The sequence below is a fragment of the Montipora capricornis genome, chromosome 1 (assembly GCF_036669925.1).
Source record: "Montipora capricornis isolate CH-2021 chromosome 1, ASM3666992v2, whole genome shotgun sequence".
NCBI lineage: Eukaryota > Metazoa > Cnidaria > Anthozoa > Scleractinia > Acroporidae > Montipora > Montipora capricornis.
In genome coordinates this window covers 11,682,059-11,689,558 of record NC_090883.1, presented here as the reverse complement: position 1 = coordinate 11,689,558, position 7,500 = coordinate 11,682,059, and the positions used below count along the sequence as shown (strand labels likewise).

At 37.9% G+C, this 7,500-nt stretch overlaps 1 pseudogene; it reads right to left on the bottom strand.

Moving 5' to 3' along the window:
- Positions 1 to 6,434: 6,434 nt before the first annotated feature.
- The window catches only part of LOC138057967 (uncharacterized), a 2,017-nt pseudogene continuing 951 nt past the window's right edge, over positions 6,435 to 7,500 (bottom strand).

Genomic DNA, 7,500 nt, shown 5'->3' with positions numbered 1-7,500 from the left:
TTGTCAAAAGGCTGATCCAATACATATGTATATAATGGTGTGAAAAATGTCAAAGTCATCGGATAAGTACAACATTGAGGGTAAAATTTGATGCTAGCCTTGCACATTTAAGCCTTACAAAAGGTCTTAAAATAACTAATGCACTAACTAGTGGATAAAGGCCGTTGTGTAAGATAAAGGAGTTAAAAATAAATAAAAAATACTAAATAGCTAAATATGAGTAAGAAGGTAAGAAATAAGTTGGGTGTAAAAATATTGCAAAATAAGATAATACGCGCGCGTTCACAGCACCTTATTAGTAAGTAGATTGTTTTATCCTGCGATTGCGTTAACATTTATTTAGCAGGGGGTTGTACGACTATGCGACATGATAGCATGTGCGGTTCCGCAAGGAGTTTACAATTCAGTGAACAAGTAAATGATATTACCAATGCCTAATTAGTATTAAACGGCTTGTGTATGTTGGAATGCAACATGTGGGTAATTTAACAAGTAGAGGCTAACAATATCCACTACATGATGGCAAACGCGCTTTTGAATAATTTAAGGTCAATTGTATCATACAATACTATGGTACACGCGCCTTTCAAACAACTAACTCAACTTCAAAGAAAAGGGGATAATATCACATGACATGATGGTGTACGCGCGAGAGTAAACAACTTGCAAGTAGATATTTAATGGCTTGAGTGTAAAATCTCATAGGATATAATTGAGGGCGCGCATATCAGCAAACACCTTACAAATGAACAAGTAGAGGTTTATAATATCTTATCAGCATTTTATGGCGTGTGCACAACAGCACACAGCTTGTGAGTAGTTTAAAAAGTAGAAGGGGAAAAATCACACGACATGATGGCAAACGCGCTATAGCAAGCAACGCATACATATATCATCAATATTGCTAAATGCAATGGAGTATGCGCTCTTAAAAACAACTTATGATTTACTTAAGAGGCATAATATCGTATGATATGATAGCGTGTGCGCGTCATAAGAAGAGCCACCTTCAAATAAAAACAGTGTCACAAAAACGTATCATTAAACGACATGCGCGTGTTGCATACTACTAATAAGTAAGTGGGGGATGATAATAACATTCAGGACGGTAAACGCGCATGTGGTTAACTAGATGCCAGTAATATCAAGAGATGGAAGTGTCCGCATTTGCAAACAACTTAAAAGTAAATAAATAGACAGTAATAACGTGATGGAATGCACGCATTATTAATCAACGTACGTATGAATAAGTAGATGGTCACAAACTAATTATATTGTGGCCTTTATCTTACGATATGATAGTGTGCGCTTTTTAACAACTTACAAAAAAAATAAAGCGAAGGATGATAATTTCGCACAACACGATGTTGAACCCTAAACGTGCGAGTTTGGGTTCATTGTAAAAATATCATTAGGATAAACTTGTGCGCGTGCATCTTCGAACAACTTACTAGAGAACAAATAGATGTTTATAAATATCTTATTAGCATTAAATGGTGTGTGCGCACACTGATTTTGTGCAATTTAGACAGTAAATGGAAATAATATAGTCACTAAGTGAGAGGGGCATAATATCATCTGACTTTACAGCGAGCGCAAGTCAGTCGATAAGTTACATATAAATAAGAAGATTAACAAGAACTTATCATTAAATGTTCTGTGCGTGCTGTATATTTCTTATAAATAAGAAGAGCATAATAATATAATGCATGATACGCGCCTTGGATGCAAATAAATAATTGGAGGTTGTAGTGTAAAAAATTACTGCGATATAATTGACCGCGCGCATTAGTAAACAACTTACAAATGAACAAGTAGATATTTATAAGTTCACTGGTATTTAATGGAATATGCGCATCGGCAAATTTGGGTTTTCAGTAATTTAGAAAGCAGGTGTAAAATATTATGCGATCTGATGGTAAACGCTCATCGCGTAGCAAGTAACTCGTATGTAAACAATTAACTGAAGCTTTATAATATACGATATGATGAAGTGCGTGTGACGTACTGTACTGAAGGGGATGATATCATTGACATGACGACATGCATTAGTAAACAACTTACTTAAGAATGATTAGATGATCATATCATATGATGTGATGGTGCGTGGGTGTTTTTTAACACTTTGCTACAACTCAAAAGTAAACGGTAATAATATCACGTGACATAACAGCATGAGCGCGTTAGAAAATAACTTGCAGGTGAATACGTAGAGACTAATGATGTCATGACAGTGCGCGCGCATTATCAAGCAACTTAGTTCTAAATAACTAAATTTGTTACAGAAATTTATCATTACGTTAAATGGCCTGGGCGCATTACCATAGTACTTGTAAGTAAATAAGTAGGGACTAATATTATAAAAATATAAATGAGACACACATGTTAGCAAATAACTTAACATAGGAATAAATTGATGTTGATACTGTCCTACTATTTTATGATCTGCAAAACGGTGAGTGAAGGGGGGATAGCTGTAATGGCTTTAATTTGCGTGCTCACATGAATGTAATAGCATTCTACGATACGATGGTGTTTGGGAAATTAGCTAACTAGGTTAAATGTCACAGAATATTATGGCGTGCGCTGTACCAAATAATGATTCATAATAAATGCATGAAATATTATTGTGCGGGCGTCTGTTAACGAATTACTAGCCACGCAGAGGTTATCTCATGCGATCCGATGTCCTTCCGGGGCTTGTGAAATGTACAATAAGATGGGTGAGTGCTGCGTTGAAAATGTCATATTTTACGGTGATAATATCGTTTCATATATTTGCACAACCTCTGGTACACTACTAATAAAGAAAAGTGAATGCGTGCATGAAACACCCGCGTGCGAAAGTTAACAAACTCTTTAGCGTTGGATAAGAGATATTAATGGGTGCAAAATAGGCAAAGAGACGATAAAAACTTAAGACTTTAAGTTAAACAGCTATTATGACCAACCCATCAAGGCCAGAGTCAAAATTTACCCTTAAAGAATAGTATTAAATCTATGTAAACCTTTTTCACCTTCGAAGTTTCTTAGAGCAAGAGTCAAATGGATCGGTTTTTTTTTTCGAATGAGAGTGTCTTTCTTAAGTAAATGTTTAAACAGGTATTTAAGGAAACTTTTTCTCACCTGTTCCTGAATCTGTTTTCATCTACAATAGTTATAGTTTACTTTTTGCAAACTCTGCTCTGACCCAGTCCGTGAGGTCTTTGACTGGGGGGTTCATCTGGTCCGGGATTTACCTCCATGGGGCAGGTGGACGTACAAGGAGGTTTGTCCCCCAGCTGTCGTTTCACGACTTCTCTCTCATTTGTAATTAACTCGTGGGCAGACTAACATAGACTTAAGCAATTACAAGCATATAGAACTGCTCTATTCATTTGTCTAAATTAAGACCATGAATAAAAAGTAGACTTACAAACAAACGCTTCCTGGGCTGGTCCTTGCATTATTGGGATATAGTTTAAAGAAGTTGAGGTGTTAACAAGGCCGAGACTTTTGATCTTTTGATGTGTAATGTGCCCGTGGGAAGGATGGGAAACCATGTATTTGCTTGGCGACGGGCGAGGGAGCACTGAAATCGATTGCTCTACACATTGAACTACTAAAAATCTTGGGAAGCTTGGTGTTCTAATTGTCATGCGCCTAAGAGTTTACAAATGCAGCAATAGTTATTCATAGTTATCAAATATATAAAAATCTACAAATGCAACTATTATCAGCAGTTAATTTGGCAGGACTGGTTAGAATAAATGCAGCTATTTCTCTTTACTTGAGGGCCAGAGTATATAGGGGGCAGGCACTTTGTGAGGTAAATATGTCCGTATTCCCGGATGTGATCATGAACGACGTTAAAATTGGAGTGAAGGGCATTGGGATATTTCGTTATTGAAAATCGTCATGCAACTACTTTTATCTGTCCAACTAGGTGGTTCCAGTCACTTTTGGACTAACCTGCGATCAGGCGTTTTTTTCTTTAGAGATTTAGAGGGCGCGCAAAGCAGTTTTCGCGTTTTCTCTAAAAAAAAGTACCCCTGATCGCAGGTTACTCCTGCACTTACTATGAATCCTTATCCTAAACTTAAACCTTCCACGCTTTACATTTCTAAAAAATCAAGCTTTTTCCTTAAAAAAATGGTGACAACTGGAATACCTTAGAAACTTAAAAAAATGTTAAGGTGCATTTCAAATTATTCCTGAAGTAAGAACAGCAACCAACAAACTCTATGGAGCGTTTTAACTCACGTGACGAGCAGCCATATTGGATTACTGAAACAAAGGAACGTTTAATTCCCGGGCGATTAGTTTGGTGCACCATCATGGCCGTCATTCCTTTGTTTTGGAACACCAACATGGCCACTATGACGTCACATGAACACGCTCAATAGACCTCTTTCATACTGGCCACCAAATAAAATATTCTTTTGTTTTGATGTAATAAGCCTTTCTAGATCTACATGGAGCCTACACAATATGAACTTGCAAAGTTTTGTACAAGATATAACCTCGTCTACTTTGTTTAACTCACCTTCATCAGACCTAACTGAATTGTGTGACCAGAATAATAGTGACCTATCTACTATCTTGGATAAACATGCACCCTTGCGTGCTCCTTGGTATAATAACTACATCAGAGAACAGAAGAGAAGCTGTCGTCGTCTTGAACGCAGTTGGCGCCATTCTCATACTTAAACTGATATCAAGCCTATATTAATCAGTGCACTGTCGTGAAACAATCCATCTACACCTCAAAAATGAATTATTACTCTGGTCTTATCAATGAAGCCGGTGTCGATAGCAAAGCTCTATTTTGCAATGTTGATCGTCTTTTACACAGAAAGGCAGAGAAATTTCTCGTCAGCTGCAGCATTAGCAAACAATTTCGCTGAATTCTTCGAAACTAAAATTATTGACATCCAAAATCAAATTAAGTTCACTTGACTCCTGATCTCTTCTGCACCTTTGACTCACCTTCACTAAAATGCCAACTAATTAATTTTTCACCTACATCTACTGATGAATTGTCTAGGATTGCTCATAAGATCGTCTTAAAATCATGCATCTTAGACCCACTTCCTTCCGCGCTGATGAAAGAATACTTTGAAATGTTTCTACCGACACTTTGTAAGATGGTTAACTTATCTCTGGAATCTGGTTATCTGCCTCCTTCTCTTAAAACTGCTCTTACACCTCTACTTAAGAAACCTTCTTTAGATCACGAAATCTTTAAAAATTACAGACTCATCTCAGTCAAACCTTACAGTAGTCTCAAAAATCATTGAAAAAGTCGTGGCTGTGCGCTTAGATGAGTACTTGCTAAGTAACCACCTTCACGAGCCACTACAGTCGGCCTACAAGCCTTTCCATAGCTGTGAAACTGCTCTTGTACGTGTGCATAATGATGTCAAGCTTGCTATTGATAATCGTCAGTGCGTTATACTTCTTCTTCTTGATCTGTCTGCTGCCTTCGACACTGTCGCCCATGAAATCCTGCTTAATAGATTAAACTCTAAATTTGGAATCAGCGGAACTGCTCTCAACTGCTTTCAATCTTACCTTACTGGTCGCACTCAATCTGTTCTGATTAATGGGAATAAATCACAACCTCGTAACCTCAGTTGTAAAGTACCCCAAGGCTCTGTGCTTGGACCTATTCTCTATTTATTGTATACTACACCGTTAGCTGACTTATTTCGACACCATAACTTGCAATGTCAACTCTATGCTGACGATACGCAACTTTACGTTTCCTTTTCAACAAATAATGACCTGGAACTGACTGAAGCTGTTGAACGTATCGAGCTATGCCTGACTGATTTGGACAAATGGATGAGTATCAACAAACTAAAATTGAATAAAGAAAAAACTGAGTTCCTCTTTATTCACTCAAAATTTAGACTACAGCACTGCTTGCCGTCAATCTGCTTTGGTCAAGACACCGTCCAGCTTTCTCAAACTGCCAGGAATATTGGTGTCACTTTTGACAGTACCATGTCAATGCTGCCTCATATTAATACTGTACGTAAATCTGCATTCTATCACCTTCGTAATCTATCACGTATCAGAAAATTTATATTAACGGAAACTGCCAAAACACTTGTGCATGCCTTTATCTCATCCAAACTTGACCACTGCAACTCCCTTCTGTACAATCTTCCGAAATATGCTGTTAAAAAACTACAGTATGTACAAAACGCCGCCGCGTGCTTAATAACATATACCTCGAAATTCAACCATATTACTCCCATCTTGAAAGATCTACACTAGTTACCAATTAATGAACGCATAAAGTTTGAGATTTTAATTCTCACTTTCAAGGCTTTGCATGATTTGTCTCCCTGGTACATACAAGAACTGATAAGTCTCTACCGTCCTTCAAGAACCCTCCGCTAATCTACATCGCTCCGTCTTAACTCTACCAGCTATAATTTGAAGTCTTATGGATCTAGAGCTTTCGCTGTCGCAACCCAGTATAAGCTTTTTTGAGCCCTGGAAGGCTCATGAGTAAAGGAATCAAGCCTCACTAGGTCAGCCACCATTTCCGTTTCATTCTCTAAGGATGCACGAGTGGTGTGTTGAACAGACGTCTTGTGAATTCCAGCTGAATGGTCAAACTGCTCTGTGATCTGATTGATTCCTGTTGTTGCTTTGCACACTTTGCTTATGGACTTTATGATCTTGTTTGCCCCCATGCGCTGAACAATGTTTTTGCTGCACCTCCCCTCTAGTTATTGCAGACTCCCCATCCCATTTTAACTCCTTTGACAGGCTAGGGGTCAACATGCACTCAATCTGTGAAATGCTTACGAACATTTCAATAGCATACTTGCTATATGCTCCGATTGACTTGAACACTGATAACAAAAGTTTCTGGTTGATGAGATATCTGTTGCCATCAGCTTCTGCTGCAGTGTCCTTCATTTGCATTATCAACATTGACAAGAAAATTACACACAACCCATAGTTTTTTACAAAATCGTCTTCATCATGAGAATCATCATTTACTTTCTGCAGCAGGAACTTGTCACTGAATTTGGCAAAAATTTCATCAAAGTATTTTCTTCTAGTGTGCTTACTGGCATGAGCAATATTATCTGGGAATACATTTAGGGTTGGCTTGTCATCAAGCTTTTGCATTCCAAAGAAATTGAGTGCTACAACTACAATGTAAGTTCTTCCCATGCTGAGAAATAAGTCCTCACTTCCTTCATAAGAATCTAGAACTTCTCCTGGAGTGGCATTTCTGCGATTGTACTTTTCTCTAAAATATTTTAAAGTTCCAACCTGATTCACTGACTCTGGCTTATGCAAAAAGGAGTAGCAATATTGGAGAAGGGATGCTTTAGTATGCCACATAACAGGCTTGACAAGGAGAACAATGCTCAAATCTATCTGTTGGTGTATGTGCCCCTGAAAGTAGGTCCTTAGCGCCAGCAAATCAAACTCTTGTTAGCTGATCCCCAGCAAATACAACTTTCATGTCTTTCATAGGATCATTTGGAG